The following is a 17,195-nucleotide window of genomic DNA, read 5'->3' on the forward strand; positions in this document are numbered from 1 at the left end:
ATGAAAGAATATCAGGAATGAAAGAGAAGGTTAACAAAACATTACATCTACTAATAAGAAGAAATAAGAAAATAAATATCCAGGTGTCAAGTGCACAGCACTTAGTAGGCAGAGGCAGGCAGATCTCTGTGAACTCAGGACCAGCCTGGTCTACACAGCAATTTCCAGGGCAGCCAGAGCTACACAGAGAAACCCTGTTTCAAAAACCAAAGAAAGAAAGAAAGAAAGAAAGAAAGAAAGAAAGAAAGAAAGAAAGGAAGGAGGGAGAGAGGAAGGTAGAGAGGGAGGGAGAAGGAGGGAGGGAGGGAGGGAGAGAGGAAGGAAGGAAGGAAGAAAGAAAGAGATAGAGAAGGAAAGAAAGAAAAATGACCATGACCAAAACTTCCAAGAATTCTGGGTCAAAAGACCAAACCCAAGAATCCATAGGATGGGAATTGAGACAAAAACAGCACACACTGAGAATCTAATCAATAAAATAGCAGCATAAAAATTCCCAAATCTAGAGTAATAAATTCAAACTCCAAAGACATTTGGAACCCAAAATAGGCATGACAAAGTAAGATCCTCTCCATGGCATGCTACAGTCAAGAAGTCAAAAATACAAAACAAAGAAATAATGTTAAAAACTTTAAGGAAAACTACCACTTACTTAAAAAGCAAACACAGCATAAAAACATCAGGTCTCTTATCACAATCCTAAAACTAACCAAAGAAGAAGGAAGTTAGGAAGGACGAGCTATTTCAAGTTCTGAATGTAAGTGACAACCAACCAAGACTCTCCCATCAAACACAAAGCTGTATTTCAAAATTGATGGAGAAATAAGGACATTTTAAGACTACTGTAAACTAAGTCAGCTCAAGCACAAACTAACCGCTGATCAGAAGATAAATTTTATGTATTCTTTGTGTCGTCTTTCACATCATGCATCTCCATCCCATTAATTTCCCCATCCCTTTGTATTCGCCCTCTGCCCTTGCAACTTCCACTCTCCCCCTACACAAATAAAATGTAAGAGAAAAAAGAAAAACAAAAACAGAGAAGGAAAAAAATCATTCTTGTCATGGAAGCTGTAGTGTGACACAGCGAGTGAAGTCACGCAGTAAACACTTTTATCCATACATCTTTACTTGCAAGTGTTCATTGCAAAGAGTCCTTGGTCTGATTTGAGGCCTCTGGTTTCTGCTACACAATTGATGCTGGCCCACTGGAACGCCTCTTGGTTATCCTGCTGTAGCCCTTTGTCGTGGAGATCCTTCAGTGTTGGATCTTAAGGACTGGTGTCTTCACTTGCCCCAACACATCACAGATGGGGTGGGTGTTGTAGTGGGCCAACACATAGCCCTGGTTCTGGCCCTGGATAGTTGGAAGATTCGTCAGACCACCAGCTCTTCCCTGTCTTCACCACCAGGGTGAGCTCTCAGCAATCCTGCATTGTCCTGGCGAGTTCAACACTTGCAGCGAGTAAAGGACCAGTTCTCCCGCTCTCATGTCCTCAGGGTCCGCTCTCCACCTCCACCTTCAGGCCCAGCTCTACTGTGTTACCCAGGTGTGGTGTAGGGCCACTCTCTTGAGTGCTGCAGCTGATGAAGGGCAGGGCCAGCTCTCTCACCTGCCTTGGGCATTGATTGGGGGGGGGGAATGATGCATCTCTCCCTTGCCCGCAACTTTGGGGCTGGCTCACCCGCACCTCCGCCAGTGGGGTTGACTCTTGTGCTATTGTGCTCTACTGTGTGTAGGGCCTAGTAGACGATATTTAAAGGAATACTACACACAAAGGAGAAACAGAAACAGGAAGTCTCAATCACGAGAGCACAGGAGAGAACAAACTTCCTGAGAGGAACAGATGAACAATGGAAAATAAAGAATCAATTGTGGCCAACACAGAAAACCAGCAAACAAACCTCTAGTGCTAATAAAAGATAAAGAAAAGAGCAAGTGATAATCAAGCATCCCCCACCAAAAAAAAAACCCATAAAATGACAAGAATTCATATTTTTAAAAATCTCTCAATAATAATCTGAAATGTAAGTGACCTTTGCTCATCAACAAAGAAATGCAGAATAGCTGACTGGTATAAAATATTATATCTAACTCATCTAACTATGCATTATCAAGAAACAGACTGGAAAACACATATGCATCAAGGAATGGAAGTCAGCTTATTAAGTGAACGGAAGTGAACGGAAGCCAAAAATACAACTGACATAGTTAGTCTAGCACCTGAGGATGAAGATTTCAAATTAAGTCAGAAGATATAAATACATACATAATAATAAAGAGACTATAACAATCATAAATACACATGCATAAATATTAAGGCTCCCAACATCAAAAAACCAAACACTAAAGGGCACAGAAGGCCACGTGGGTCTTGATATAATAATAGTGAATGACTTCAGTACTCGAGTCTCCCAACATATGACTTATAAACAAACAAACAAGCTAACAAATATTTGGGAAAAAATGAACACAGCCATTAGGGAAATTCCACTGAAAACTGCTTTGTGATTTCATTTTAACCCCTATCAGAAAAGGGATCAGCAAAGGATTGGATGGAGGCAATGAGGGAGGGCTGTAAATTAGAATAAAATATAGTGACACATAGAAAAATGCTACAGCAGAACTCATTAACTTGCAGGCTAATTGAACATTTAACTAAAATGTTGTTGATTATTTTTGAGACAGGGCTTTTATATGCTGCCCAAGCTAGTTTAGACCTTGTATTTCTCCTGCTTTTACCTCCAATGTGTTGGGATTATGTAGAAGTTATCTCGGTTCAGGAAATAACTAGGCTAATTAAAAGATAAACAATTATATTTTATTTATTATAAGGGGAAAACTCATGAAACTGGAACAAGAAATCCAAGCTCAGCTGTGCAGCGAGGGAACCACAGAGAGAGTGCATCTGGGCTGCAAGCCTGTTTTTTCTCCAGGTCCCAGAAAGCCATAGCCTAACTTGGTCCCACCTCATAAAGATAATTGGTTAACAAGGTTTCTCCATCACCTCCTCCTATTATCTAAACAAGAGTGATCCAAACCCAAATACCAAACTATATACAATAGGAACTGATATCAAGTATAAAATTACAAACAACATAAACAATATTAAGTAAGGAACACATGACAAATGTTTTAATAAACATTCTATTCCAAAGAGTCTAAGTCTTGCATCGGAAATAAGCTTGGCTAAATCATAAGAGGAAGATAACTATGACTATCTAATCTTTAACCCCTTCAAAGGTCTGAGAAGGGAGATGTATTACTTGAGTAGGCAGGAAGTGCAATTAAGTAGCTTCCAAAGCAAGCAGTATATGACAGAGACAATTGGCTACCTGAGCAATCACCCCAAGTTCTCATTTGCAATGTTGAAGCAATCAACTTTGGCTAAACTAGTGTAACTGACAGATCATTTTTAGAGGCAGGGAATTTTTGAGAACCATCTTACCCTGTCTTGGCAAGGTTTGGCAGTCCTTTTCCTTGTGTCCTGCTTATCTAGTCCAGATACCATGTACTTTGTCAGAGGTTGAGGCATGGGCAGTTCCTTGCCCAAAGGCCAATTGTGCCAAGAAGAAAACAAACTCCGAGTGGAGTGTCTTTGGTCTCAGCATTCTCTTGGGAATAGATTGGTGCTGTCAGGAGCCATCATGTTTCATGCCAACAGAACCCTAAGTTATTTAAATGCCATGTTTTACAGATCCTTGAAGTGGTTGAAGATTGCCTATCTAGGCAGAATACAATCTTTATGTATCTAAAGAACCTAATTAATCTGACTATATGCATAACAAACAAGAACAACTATTGGCCTATAATATTTAATACCTATATAACTTAAAGACTAGGACTTCATGTCAGAATATTAAATAATCTGTAAATAAATGTGCAGCAAATGAGGACAATGACCTCAAAATGTGAACAATGTATAAGTATCTTGATCAGAGATAAGAATAATATATAATGCAATATGAAAATATATCCTAAAATTTGTATCAATATACAAAATACCCTAAACAAAGGTAGAAACATGCATGTATACAATCTGTCAAAATAACTTTGTATAGGTGAACAAATATTGTAAACAGAAATAACAAATATAATTTGAACTTGTATCAATATACAAAAAACTATACCAATGTAAATTATCCATAAATAATAGTTCACAAGTATTCACTCTATCACCCACTATTATGATCCCTTTTTTATTTTATTTCTGAACCTACATAGTTTCCACCCCAACCCTCTACCTGATACAAGTAATAATCAACAACCCCTAAATGGTGTTCTCAACCCTGAGGACAAACTTTGTTGGGAGAGGGGACATAGTCCTCTAGAATTGCTTCCCGTTGTCATGGGGTTGTGTTCTCTTTATGGGATCCTGCAAAAGTAAAGTGATGGTTAAGTTTCAAGATTACTGTCTAGCATAGTTGCAAATGATTTCCGAGCAGTTGATAGGGTTTTTTTTTTTTTCCAAAGTTCTTATTTGGAGTTCTGGCCAGAACGTCATAAGAAGGTGCACCATGTCAGTTCCAGGACAGCCAGAGCTATGTAAAGAAACCATGTCTCAATAAATAAAGCATAACAAAACAAGAATATTAATTCCTTCTGGTCCCAGTATTAGGACCCTCTGGTTTTACGTTTCATTCTATGGCCTTGAGTCAATTCGCTGCTCTAAGCCTTATGTCTCAGATTTATTATTCATTGTCAATTTCATACATGTATATAACATATTTTGATCATCCTCGTTCCCCTATAGCTCTCCTCTCCCTCCAGCTCACCCTCTTCCTCCCAACAAATTCTCCTATGTTTGTGTCTTGTGTTGTGTTGTTTGGAGGACCTCAGTGTGTTAGACTAGGGCGTCTGCATAAGCAGATGGGAGGTTATTTACTGGAGCATGGGCAGCTAAGCAGAGACAACAACACTGAAGACAGTGATTCCTTCTCCCCCAAGCAACCACTAACTGTCAAGAACTCCTCAAGGATGGGTGGGGCCTCATGAGCCCCTCCTTCACCTATGATTGAATGTTGAAGTCCCCATCTTTTGCAGGTCTGTGTAGGTAACCACAGTTGCTGTGGGTTCCTGAGCATGATGGCTGAGGACTTATTTTGCTAGTCTTTCAAATATAAGTGTTTAAGATTGGCAGGCATCAAAACACTATTATTCCCACACTTTGTACAGCATGAACTTGAAGCCCACTAAACTGTCTTTCAAGATCATCTACACATAAGGCAGGCACCGCGGTCCATGCCTATAATTCCATCAATTAGAAGGTGAAGAGAGGAGGATAGAGATTTCAGTCATTCTCGAGTACATAGCACTTAGCTGGCAGCCTGGGATGAGCGAGACTGCCTCAAACAAAGAAATAAACAAAAGCAAGCAAGCAAACAAAAGGTTTTTTAGGATAATCTGGCAAGGTTTTCCCAGGCAGAATTAGAATTTCATTTTCAGGTGAGCATGCTGAAACATAACAGAACCTAACCAGGGCCCTTGATTTCTTTGCTCTATGGTGTGCTTGTGTGTGTGTGTGTGTGTGTGTGTGTGTGCGCGCGCGCGCGCGCACACGCGTGTGCGCATGCACATGTAACTGGGGATTTGGTTTCATGCATGCTAGGCTAGTGGTCTACCTTAGAGCTCCAGCCTCGGGCATTTTCATTTTTGAGACTGAGGGGTACTGTTTCTCTTTCTTTCTCTGCATCCTAAGTAGCTGAAATTATAGGCATGCTCCACTGTGCACGGCTACAATGCATTTTCATACAGTAAAAAACAAGAAAGAAACCAAGATGCTTAGTCTGCATTTGCTCACAAAAAAATGAAAAAAATGCCTTTCTACTTGTAATAAAATATCTTTTGGAAGTACATAAGATAATTGGTTACCATTGGAGAAGGGAAATGAATGGCTAGTAGAGAGAAAGTCTTCTCTCCCACTCCTTTGGGACTTTCTCCCTTAAAAAAAAAACAAGCAGTACATGTATTTTTAAAAGCACATTGAGCATAGATTTAAAATATATTGATTATTATAAGTACATCTCCATGTAATTACAGACCAGGCTGAAAAATGAAACTATAATTCACATCATAAAAAGCTCATGTCATCAATAGGAAATATGGGTTTTGTATATTTTTATGTGTATGAGTGTCTGCCTGCATATATGTATGTGTAGCATGTATGTACCATGGAGGTCAGAAGAGGACATCAGATCCCCTGGAACTGGAATTACAGACTATTGTTAGCTCCATATGGGCCAGGTGGTGGTGGCGCACGCCTTTAATCCCAGTACTCAGGAGGCAGAAGCAGGTGAATCTCTGTGAGTTTGAGATTAGCCTGGTCTACAGAGCGAGTTCCAGGACAGCCAGGGCTGTTATACAGACAAATCCTGTCTCAAAAAAAACCAAACCAAACCAAACCAAAACAAACAAGGAAAAAAAATTTAAAAAGCTCCATGTGGGTGTTGGGGACTGAAGCCAGATCCTCTGCAGGTCAGACAGGTGCTCCTCACTGTTGAACCACCTGTGCATCTTAGAAATCCGGATTTCAGACTCAGTATTTGTTTGGACTTTTTGAATTTTAACCATGTAAATATATTAAGTATTCAAAAGCAGCTATTTGTCCTTTCTCCCCACTTCCCTTCAAGATGCCATGGAAGTCTGTGACAATCATTGCTAACTGTGGACAATCACCTGGCAGGCAATGAAAAATTATCTAGATTAGGACTAGGACTAGGCTTTGAGAATGTCTGTGAGGGGTTGCCTTCATTGTGTTAATCTGTGTAACACAAAAAGACTTGTTTTAACTAGGGTGGGCATTGTTCGTGTGGAGAATCTTGGACTGAATCAAATGGAAAAGGAGAACTGAGCATGCGTTCACCCTTCCCTATTGTCTGATTCTGGATGTGATATGAGTAGCAATTCTGGATGTGATATGAGAAGCTGCTTCAGGCCCCCGTGGTCTTGACTTCTCTGCTGTCTTAGTTAGGGTCTCTATTGCTCTGGTAAAGTACTGTGACCAAACACAGTATGGGAAGAAAATGACTTATTTAGGTTAGACATCCTGAATCACAGTCCACCAAGGGAAACCAAAGCAGGAACCTGGGGCAGAGGCTATGGAGGAACACTGCTTACTGGCTTGCTCCTCATGGCTTGCTCTGCCTGCTTTCTTATACAACCCAGGACCTCCAGCCAAGGAGTGGCACTGCCCACATTGCAAAGGGCTGTCCCCCTTCAATAATTAAGAGAATGACCTATAGACCTTCCTATAGGCTATCTGATGGAGAAATTTCCCCAGGATTCTTTCTTTCCAGATACATCTAGGTTTGTGTCAAGATGACAAAAACTAACATGGGCATTCTTACTATGATGTAATGCCTGAACTGTGAGCCATGACAAACTCTTTTCTCTTTCACTTACTGTCCCCCAAATATTTGTGAAAAGGTTAATCTGTTTTTGCTATGTGTCTGTATGTAGGCATGCCCTAGTGCTTGGAGGCCAGAGGGATTGCATCTCCTGGAGTTGGAGTTACAGGGAGTTGCCTGATGTGGGTGCTGGGAATTGCTTTTGGATCTTTTGGAAGAGGAGCGAGTGCTCTTAACCGCTGAGCCATCTCTGTAGCCTCTGTCCGAGTATCATATCCCAGCAACAGGAAAAGAGCTAAACAAGGTCTTCAGTTGTTTTGCGGGAAAAAGCGATGTGGTAGTTTTTCCATATCCAAATGAACAACAATAGAGAAATCTCCTGACGAGGCATGGGGGTGCATACCTGTAAATCAGGAGTCTGGCCAGGCGGTGGTGGCACACGCCTTTAATCCCAACACTTTGGAGGCAGAGGCAGGCGGATCTCTGTTAGCCTGGTCTACAGAGTGAATTCTGGGGCAGCCAGGGACGTTAAACAGAGAAACCCTGTTTCTAAAAAAAAAAGGAAAAAAACCCTGAAGAGTGCAACAGGAGGATTATGGGTCTAAGGACAGCCTGGGTTACACAGAGAGACCTTATCTCAAGAGAAAATAACCTACCAAATACATACACACATAATCATATTCTATATATCACATATATTATATATAACATATATATGAGTTAACTAAATGTTAACATATACATCAATCCTATAAAACAATTGTAATTGTCTTCAAAATGCAATGAGAAAACAGGCACACAGACAGAAAGTAATTTGTTCAGTCCTACTGAAGCCATGTGGCAAAGAGCTGAAATCTGTCCTTGGGCAGTTCTATCCAAGAATGCAAGTTCTTCGCTCTTACATGATGTTGTCTTTGTAAATTCTAGAAATCACACTATGAGATACTATTGTCCCTGGTCTCTAGCAAGCAGAGAAGGGGAGCTGGTTGGAAAGATGAAGGGGATTAGATGAAAGAGGGAGGGGAACAAGAGAGAGGAAGAGTAATGGATGTGCACATGTGTGTGCACATTTGAGATCTGGATACATTGTGCGCAAGTATGAAAACGCCATAAATTAAATACACACATACACACGTAACAATAATAAAGCAAATGAAGCTATCAACTCGAGAGCGTGGGGGTGAACATAGGATGGGTTCGAGGGAAAGGAGCTAAAAGGAGCTGAGGGAGGAAGGGAGGAAGGAAGGAAGGAAATGATGTAATTCTATTTCAATTTAAAACAGTATTTTAGGCTGGGTGTGGTAACACACCCCCTTAATCCAAGTACTCGGGAAGCAGAGACAGATGGATCTCTGTCAGTTTGGGGCGAACCTGGTCTACATAGTGAACTCGACGTCAGTTAAGACTATGTAGAGAAATCTGTCTTAAAAACTAAAAACAGAAAACAAAACCACTATTTTAAACAATTTTAAATTGCATTTAGTTCACAGATTTAGAAGCTATGAATTCAAACGAACAGTGCGACACTGGTCCAGGCTGTGTCGCATCATGGTAGGACTTTTGCATCTCTCTACATGTATGTTCTCTCCTTCCTCCTCATTCTTCCCTCCCCTAGCAGTGCCAGTAGGATTCAAGCATTACAACTTCACCCTAATGATCTAAACTAACCACTTTCCAAAGTGGTGGTATTGTTTTTAATGTTTTATTAGCATATGTGTATTTTGCATAATGTATGTTTGTGTATACACAGATACATAAATATAACCCGCTAAGTCTGTTTCTGTTGCTAGTATGCATATAGTTTCAGGGCTGACCGCTCTGCGTTGGACATCCACTAAAGGGGCACATCCCTGGAGAGGGTAATTTTCCTTCTCCTAGCAGCCGTTAGTTGCCTGCAGTACTTTGTAACAGGGCGGCAGCTATACTTTATTTGTGGGTGTAAGGATAGCTTTAGAATGTAGTAAGAAATTATGCTGGTCTACCAAAGTGGCAGTGGCAGATTCTTTTCCAAGGTCCATGACCTCACTAGCCCCCAAAAGTTGGCGCAGTTTCCAGTACTGGGCATGATTCCCCTCCTGTTGAGTGGGCCTCATCAAAGAAGCCTCTCTTTACAGCAAAAGGAAACCATCACAGAAAAACACGACTGGACACAAAGCAGACAAATCAACTTTACACACACACACACACACACACACACACACACACACACACACACACACATGCACGCACATGCACACACACGCACGCAAGCAAGCAAAAGCAGAATGCAGTGAATCTGTCTGTCGGGGGTAGTATCAAGCTGAGAAACCCTGCAAAGCACTTAAACGCCCTTTGCAGGATATCTTAGAAATAAATTTCTGGCCTGACAAGCTTCTCGGTTTGAGCTCAGAGCTTCCTCAATATCTAGCGCTCAATCAATACTTTAAAATGAACAAATAAACTCTTTCCACCTAAAAGCTGCCGGTTAGAAACTTGCCCGACTGAGAGAGCTAGAGAAGGATGTCTGCTACAGTGTATTGTGAGAGAGCAAACATCATGCGAGTGAGTCAAATTTCCATCAACAGGAAACTGGTCCGTGGCCTGTGCCTGAGAGGAGGCACAGCACAATGGGCAAGGGCATAGGCCCAGAGCCAGAATGTTCGCCTCTGCATCTGGCTCTGCCACTTACTAGAGAAAATCTGCACCGGCTCTCTAGCCTTATTGTACTTCAGCTGCTCGGGCTACAGAACAGGGTAACAAAAAGACCCAGAGCGTGTGCCTCCTCTTTTACTGCCACGCTGTCCAGTACAAAAGCCACACTGTGAGAGGAAGGGTGGTCAGGCAATGTCACCTTGGGCTGCGGGAGAGAAGTCAGCAGCCATGGGAAAGAGATCTATGTCTCCTTACTTGGTTGCAAGCAGTGACTTCCTACGTTCTGGTGTTTAGCAAGTACTCAAATGTTTTCCGTTGCAGCTACTCATACAGACTGTGAGGGAGCTGCTAAAAAGACTTATCCGATGCTATCTTAATTTGCTTTCTATTGCTGTGATAAACACCATAACCAAAAGCCACCTGGGGAGGAAATGGTTTATTTCACCTCATAGCTTCTCGTGAGGTATCAGGGCAGGGACTCAAGGAAGGAACCTGGAGGCAGGAACTGATGCGGAGGCCATGGAGAAATGGTGCTTTCTGGCTTGCTCCTCACAGCTTCCTCAGCCTTCTTTTTTACACAGGACCCCCTGCCCAGGGGTGCTCTGCCCACAGTGGGTTGGACTCGCCCACATCAATCATTTGTAAGTAAAATTCCCCACCGCCTTGCTCACAGACCAGTCTTCCAGAGGTACTTCCTCAGTGGAGGCTCCTTCCTCCAACATAGCTCTAGCTTGTGTCAAGCTAGACTAACCACACTAACCACCACAGATGCCAAACATACATTTTAGGTCAAAGCAAACATCTGTTAGAATGTTACACTTGATAAAAGTCCAATTTTGTAAGTGCAATTATAAATCTAAGTGTGAATATGTGCAGAAAGAAAGTCTAGACAAATATACACCAAACTGTTTACTGCCACTTCTGGGGAGCTGCATAAATGGAATTCTCTCTTTTTCTTTACCCGCCCCCACTTTTGACAAACCATTTATTATTCTCAGAAGAAAAAAACCTGGAGTTTTAAGGTGGACAAATGTAGGGAAGAACAGAATGGGACGTCTTCCTGCAGCTACAGACGCCTTGCCTCAGCCCGAGGTTGACCTGACACGACCGTCTTCCCTCTCCTGACGTGACCTTTCTACTAGACAACATGGCAGCAAGAAAGGAGGCACACATGACGTATGTGCCCCTAAAATCAATTCCTGCAGCATAGCCAAAGCCAAGTCTCTACTTCTGATGCACCTGACATAATGAATAAGCCCAAGAAACTTCACCTGTCAAAAAGGAAGAGACCTGTGAGATCATCTAAGCAACCCTTAATTGACAGGTGGAAATTGACAAGGAAAGGCATTCCTGTGATAAGACCTATCAAGCACTTTTGAGAAATGAAATTTATTTCCCACCCGAAGGCTTAAAGATACATCGTCATAGGTGAGAATTTTATTCCAAGAGCTCATTAACTCAATAAAGCTGGAATTTTCCTACTACTAGTGAGATTGTAAGCGAATTTGGAGAGGAAATTGAGACTATGTCTTAAAGCTGCTCCTGCTCATATTTTATGAGTGGACAATTTCATTCCAGATAATCTTCCTGACGGAAGCATTCACCTAAACGTAACTACCCAAGAAGGAACACAGAAGCCCTGGTGGTCATAGCTCCGAGCTGGAGGTTGTCTCAACCACCAGAAGTAGAATGTGCTAAATAAATTCTGCTGAGGTTCATAAATACATTACTGAAAAATAAATGAATTCGAGCCATATATTACAATATGGAAGGATTCTGTAAGTATAATATTGACTATAAAAAACAAGTTGTAGAATAATACATACATTGAATGCCATTGATACAAAATATAAAGAGCAGCATATGTTTTTAAACACACATATATACACATATACGACTATATCTATATACACACACACACACACACACATAGAGAGAGAAAGAATTAAAGTATGAATAAATCAGAGTAACAAAAACTACATCCAGGATAGTATTCACTGTGGAGGGAGGGAGCTTACATTATGAAAGAATTGACTATTAGTAATGTCTTTCTGGACATCACATTATTCTTGATGCTGCTTTGAATGTGCAAAACATTTCATAACATAGTGCTTTTACAGATTCAACAAATCCCGTGCCGAATGGAATCTGATCATTTTCAGATATAACAAGACACTAAATGCAGTGTAATAAATATAGATGCTGCATTCAAAATTAGAAGATCAGTCCTCAAAGCTTCTTCATTTTCTTTTCTGGGATCAGTTCCACAGGAGGGACCCCACCAGAGACCTAGCAGTTGGGTGCAGTAGGGGGAAATCAGGAGAGAATCTCTCAGCCTTTCATTAGCTATAGGAAGGAGAGCAATTTGGTTAGACTCTTGCGTTTGCACGTTTGAAGCTACAATGCTGGAGCAGATTGTCTTAGAGACTTTTGTTTTCAGATGACTGCTTCCTTCAAGTTTTTGCTTCTTTGTTTGTCTGATTGATTAATTGGTTAGTTAGCAACAATGGCTAAACTCATCCCTGCAAAATGCTCAAGTGTTTCCTATGTCAAAAAATATTCAGATGTATTCTTAGCTGTCCTCCTCAGAGTCTTTAATATGGTTTGTGTATATTGTCACACTCCAAGGGGGAAAATTCAGTTTTAAGAAGCATTTCCAAAACATTGCTTTACCCCCACACACAGACACACACTTTAAACCGGAATCTATTAATATTCTCCTAAAACTGTTGCCCTGGGAAGGTTTTGTTACTACTTTAGCTGTCACTGTTTGGAATCCTTTGGAAGGACTAGTCAGATGGCTCAGTGGGTAAAGACACCTGCTGCCCAACCTAAGGACCTGAGTTTGATCCCTGGGCCCTGCGTGATGGAAGGAACAGAGCTGACTTTTGCCAAGTTGTCCTCTGACCTCCACATGAATCATGGCACATGCCCCCTCTTTCCACACACACTTGAGATAAATTAAAAGGTTAATAAAAAGATTTTTAAAAAAAGGGTAAGACTCCCCTTGAAGGGAAGACTGTGATAATGTTCTGTAACATTCGCTGAGTGGGGTTTCTCTCAGTGGATGTTCTTGATCAGTTTTGAGATCTAGCCTCCCCAGTATAATGGCGGATCGAACACCAGAAACTTCTGAGCATCAGCAATGGGAAGGACCATACCCTAAATGTTTTCTTCCTCCCCCCCCCCTGGATTTTGGGCCTATCCTAAGTTTGCTGCTTCAAGCCAAGCTCCCTTCTTTTAGGTGACAGCAGAGTGAACGGTGTCCCTGGTGGCAGCTCAAAGCCACTCAGCTAGGGCCTAATCTGGAAGGCACAAGTCTCTTCCTCTGTGCCTTCATCTCCTACATCAAGAGTTGGCAGGGGTCAGCACTTCAAGGTAGAGAGACCTGCTTGCCCAGGGAAGGAGCAGCTCTGCTTCGTCTTCCTTCAGGGACAGGACATTTATTTCAACTTCCAGCACTGAGATTCCTTGGACCCTTCTCCCCACCCAAACCTCAGCCCAAGAATGCTGAGGTGTGTGGCTTCCACCAGACTTTCTTGGAGGTGACTTACTTGGGGGGCTTGGGGGCCTCTAATTTAGAAACGAAGTATACATAGCGATGTTTAATGCCTTTGTTCTTCTGAACAATGGAAAGGAAAGCACACAAGTGTGTTCGCTTTCTGACTGCAAACGTCATGCTTTAATAGCAGCTAACAGGAGATGCTCCTGAGATCTCTTCTCCCCACCCCCAGCTACCTCACCTGTTTGGAGCCCCTGAGATCTGTCCTCACTTATCTATCAAAAGAAGGATAAAGAGCATTTACCCATCCAGTCTCAGTCCCACGTACCAGGTTGGGGCACTTAGCCTGGGGCTAGGAGAGGCAGGGAATATAGAAGGAAATGGGGTGTTGGACTCTGGAGAAGTAAGCTCTGTGTCAAATCACTCAAAACTATGCTCTAGAGAGGTAAAGGCTGCCTGCCGGTTACAGGAGGCAATGAAGGAATCAGAAAACAGAGCAGACAATGGGGGAAATTGCATCAGGGAAAATGAAGGGGGGTCAGGAAGTCAGTGCAGAGATGCTATGATCCCTTAACCTGGGGCTCTAAGCCTGAGTCCAGTTTACTTCAGGGAAGAACTCCCGTGTCCTATGTCCTGGCCAGAACACTCATTTGCACAGAAAATTAGAGGTCTAGTATTGCCTCTCTCCTCTTCCCAGCAAGCGCTTTCCACACATACGCCTTCCCTCTCACTGGTAAGCCTGCCCTTAGACAAAAAGCATGCCCCCGAAAAATCTAAGTTAAATAAATAAACACCCCATTCCTATCAAAGAAATAAACCATGGACCTTCCTCTTACTCATCTTTTAGATCACAAGTGCTCAAATTGGCTTGAGTTACTAGTCTTCCGTATCTTCTTTCTCCTTTATGAATCCAATCAGTGACTACTTCATTAGAAGCATTTTTAATGCAAGTTTCCCCGCAAAGGCACATGCAAGCGGACAAGAACAGGCGGACCGACACCCCCTAAGACAGTGCTAGCCCTGAAGCGTCCCTTCTTTCAGCCAGCTGAACGAGGGCGAGGCTTGGGAATAATTGCTCTGTGGCCTACCTTCGGATTCCGTCAGGTCTGTGAAGCAGGCGAGTAGCTTGGAGACTGGGAGGCCCGGGCTAAGCCGCCTCTGTGAATCAGCAAAGAAGTCCCTGAGACAGGGATGCCGACAGCTGCTGTGTGCACACTCTCCCTCTGTCTCTCCCACCTCCCTGTCCTCCTTCTCCTTCTCCTCCTCCTCCCCTCTCGGTGCAGCTCTGTGTTGCTATGCAATCATCACCAGTACTAACAGCACCGTTCCGACCTCCGGCAAAGATACCCTTGACTGGACGAATGTCGAGAGAGCAAGGACAGTTTTCTCAAAGTACCAGAGCCGTGGTGGCAGCTCTCGGAGATTTTCAATTCATTAGAAGCAGAAGAGCAAAGCGGAAGAGCCTGAAAGGCAGAGGGGGAGAGGGGGAGAAGGAGGAGAGACTTCCACTGGGAGGAGGAGACAAAAGAGCCCCGGAGATCAATACGAGCTGCTGAGCTGAGCAAAGTGTCTGGCCCCCAACTTCCACATATCCAGCCCAGAGCCAAAACCAACTTTGGAGCCAGCAGCTGGCAGGGGCCCCACAGTAGCCAGTCCAGGATTCAATTTCTGTTCCGGGAGTGTTCTGAAACACTCTTGTCTCACAGTTGTTATTGATACTCAAGGTGCAGTCTGGGGCACAGCACAGTCTGCCAGTGACCTCTGAGCTCTTGGAGTCACTCCCTCTTAGCCCTTCAGTGTGTGAAACTCAACAAGTAAAGGAAAGAAAAGGGGACTTTGAATGATTTGAGAGAACACAGCTCCTTCCTGGCGCACCTCACTGGCTTCCCCACTTACTGCCATTGATTTCATCCACACCGGCTCTCTCTCTTTTAACTGTGAAAGATTTAAGTTGCCCACACCCCGACAGATTTGGATGCAGGACATGACATTCCTTTACTGAGGGCTCGGCACACAGCAGGTCACATAACACAGATTTGTTGAGAGAATGAACAATGAATGGGTGGTTGAGGAAAGGCAGTCAGAAAATGCTCACCGCCATCCTCTTACCCCTAAGAGACTAAGGCTCGAAGCCCTTTCAGCTCCAGGCCTTGGCAAAGAGACCCCTTCCTTCCTCCCTCTGCTTCTGAGAACTGTACGGGAGAAGGGGAATGCTTCGGGGTGTTACTGAATTCCACTGAGGATGGGAACTGTGCTCTGATGGCAGTGGGACTTAAAACAGAAAAACGCTTCTGAATTAGTGGGATCTGGGACTGGTGTTCGTATGTCTAAAGGACTGAAAACTATTACAATGACTACAATCACTGTTTTATTATTATTATGTATTGAGTTGCACTTTCTTTATTTTGTGATTTTTTTTAAATGGCAAAAGTTTTTTTTTTATTTGAGACACGATATTATGTATCCCAGGTTGACCTCAAACTTGTTATGCAGTTAAGGGTGACCTTGAATTTCTGATCCTTCTGCTTTCACCTCCTGGTGCTGCCTTTAGAGGCCTGCAGCACCATGTTGGTTTGTGTTGTGGCAGAGGACAAATCTAGGGCCCTGTGTCTGCTAGCCAACCGCATTACCAACTGAACTTTATCCCAAGCCTTGAGAAAAATATTTTAAAATAATTTAAATTGGAAAATAGTAATGGCGCTTATTCAGTAGGGTGTAATTGGCTATTTTAATCTATATTTACATTGTAGAAATGCTCAGCTAATTAATATAGCACCATCTCACCAACTTAGCATCTTTTCTTGGTGGAAATGCTATAGCCGTTTAGCAATTTGGGAAGAAGCTCATTATTATCTGCGGTCACGTGGTGCAATATTATAATTATGAATGTTTTCAATATGATCATTATTCAAGAGCCTCTGTTAGGAAAAAGTGTGTGTGTGTGCGCGCACGTGCGCGCGCGTGTGCACGCTTTTTAGGAAGAGATTTTAAACATTGAAGTCACTGGCTTAGCAAATGGCCAGAAACAAGGCCTGATCTCTTCAAAGGAAACAAAATGAGAACTAACTGCCCTTCCATGAAGCTTTTAAAAATGTTTTTCATTTTTATTTAATGTGTGTGAGTGGTTTGCTTACATAAATGAATGCACACCATGTGTATGTATGTCTGGTGTCCGTGGAAGTCAGAGAGGACGTGGAGTCACTAGGGACAGTTATGGGCCACCATGTGTGTGCTGGGAACTGGATCTGGGTCCCCTGCAAAGAGCAGTAAGTGCTCTTAGCCACAAAGACACCAGGCCCCAACCAGGTGCAAGAAATGTCACTGGTTTCTGGGCTGGGGAGATGACTTGGCTAGTAGAGTGCTTGCTTCACAAGTGTGGGGACCATAGTTTGGTTCCCAAGCACCATGTAAAAAAGACCCAGGGACTAAATGCCGTGTTGGCAAGATGGGCAGCAGAGGCAGCTTGCTGGCCAGCTGACCTGCACTCTCGGTAAAGTTCCAAGTTAATGATAGACCTTGTCTGAAATGAAAAGAAGGACCCTTGAGGTTGTCCTTTAACCTCCACACCAGGACCCACCCCCACCTCCTGCCCCAAACACAAACATGCACGGGAGCTCCCAGACGCACACTGTGCTGGGAAATTTTTGTTCCTGTGTGGTTGGCTTTTGTCATCTCGGCACGAGCTCGAGTGATCTGGGAAGGGGAGCATCTGTCAGTT

The 17,195-nt window shown here is 42.8% G+C and overlaps 1 protein-coding gene across 2 annotated transcripts in view; it reads right to left on the bottom strand.

Annotated features, from left to right (window-relative positions):
- The window catches only part of Drp2 (dystrophin related protein 2), a 51,481-nt gene extending 36,531 nt beyond the window's left edge, over positions 1-14,950 (bottom strand). The window contains exon 1 of one of the 2 annotated variants that reach the window (XM_085684970.2): positions 14,566-14,950. The gene's annotated coding sequence lies outside the window, so the exon portion shown is untranslated. The remainder of the gene's footprint in view (positions 1-14,565) is intronic. The other variant, XM_048417967.3, reaches the window with a different exon arrangement.
- Between the last annotated feature and the right edge of the window lie 2,245 nt (positions 14,951-17,195).

This window comes from Myodes glareolus, chromosome X (genome assembly GCF_982192425.1).
Source record: "Myodes glareolus chromosome X, mMyoGla1.1, whole genome shotgun sequence".
In the NCBI taxonomy this organism is placed as follows: Eukaryota; Metazoa; Chordata; class Mammalia; order Rodentia; family Cricetidae; genus Myodes; species Myodes glareolus.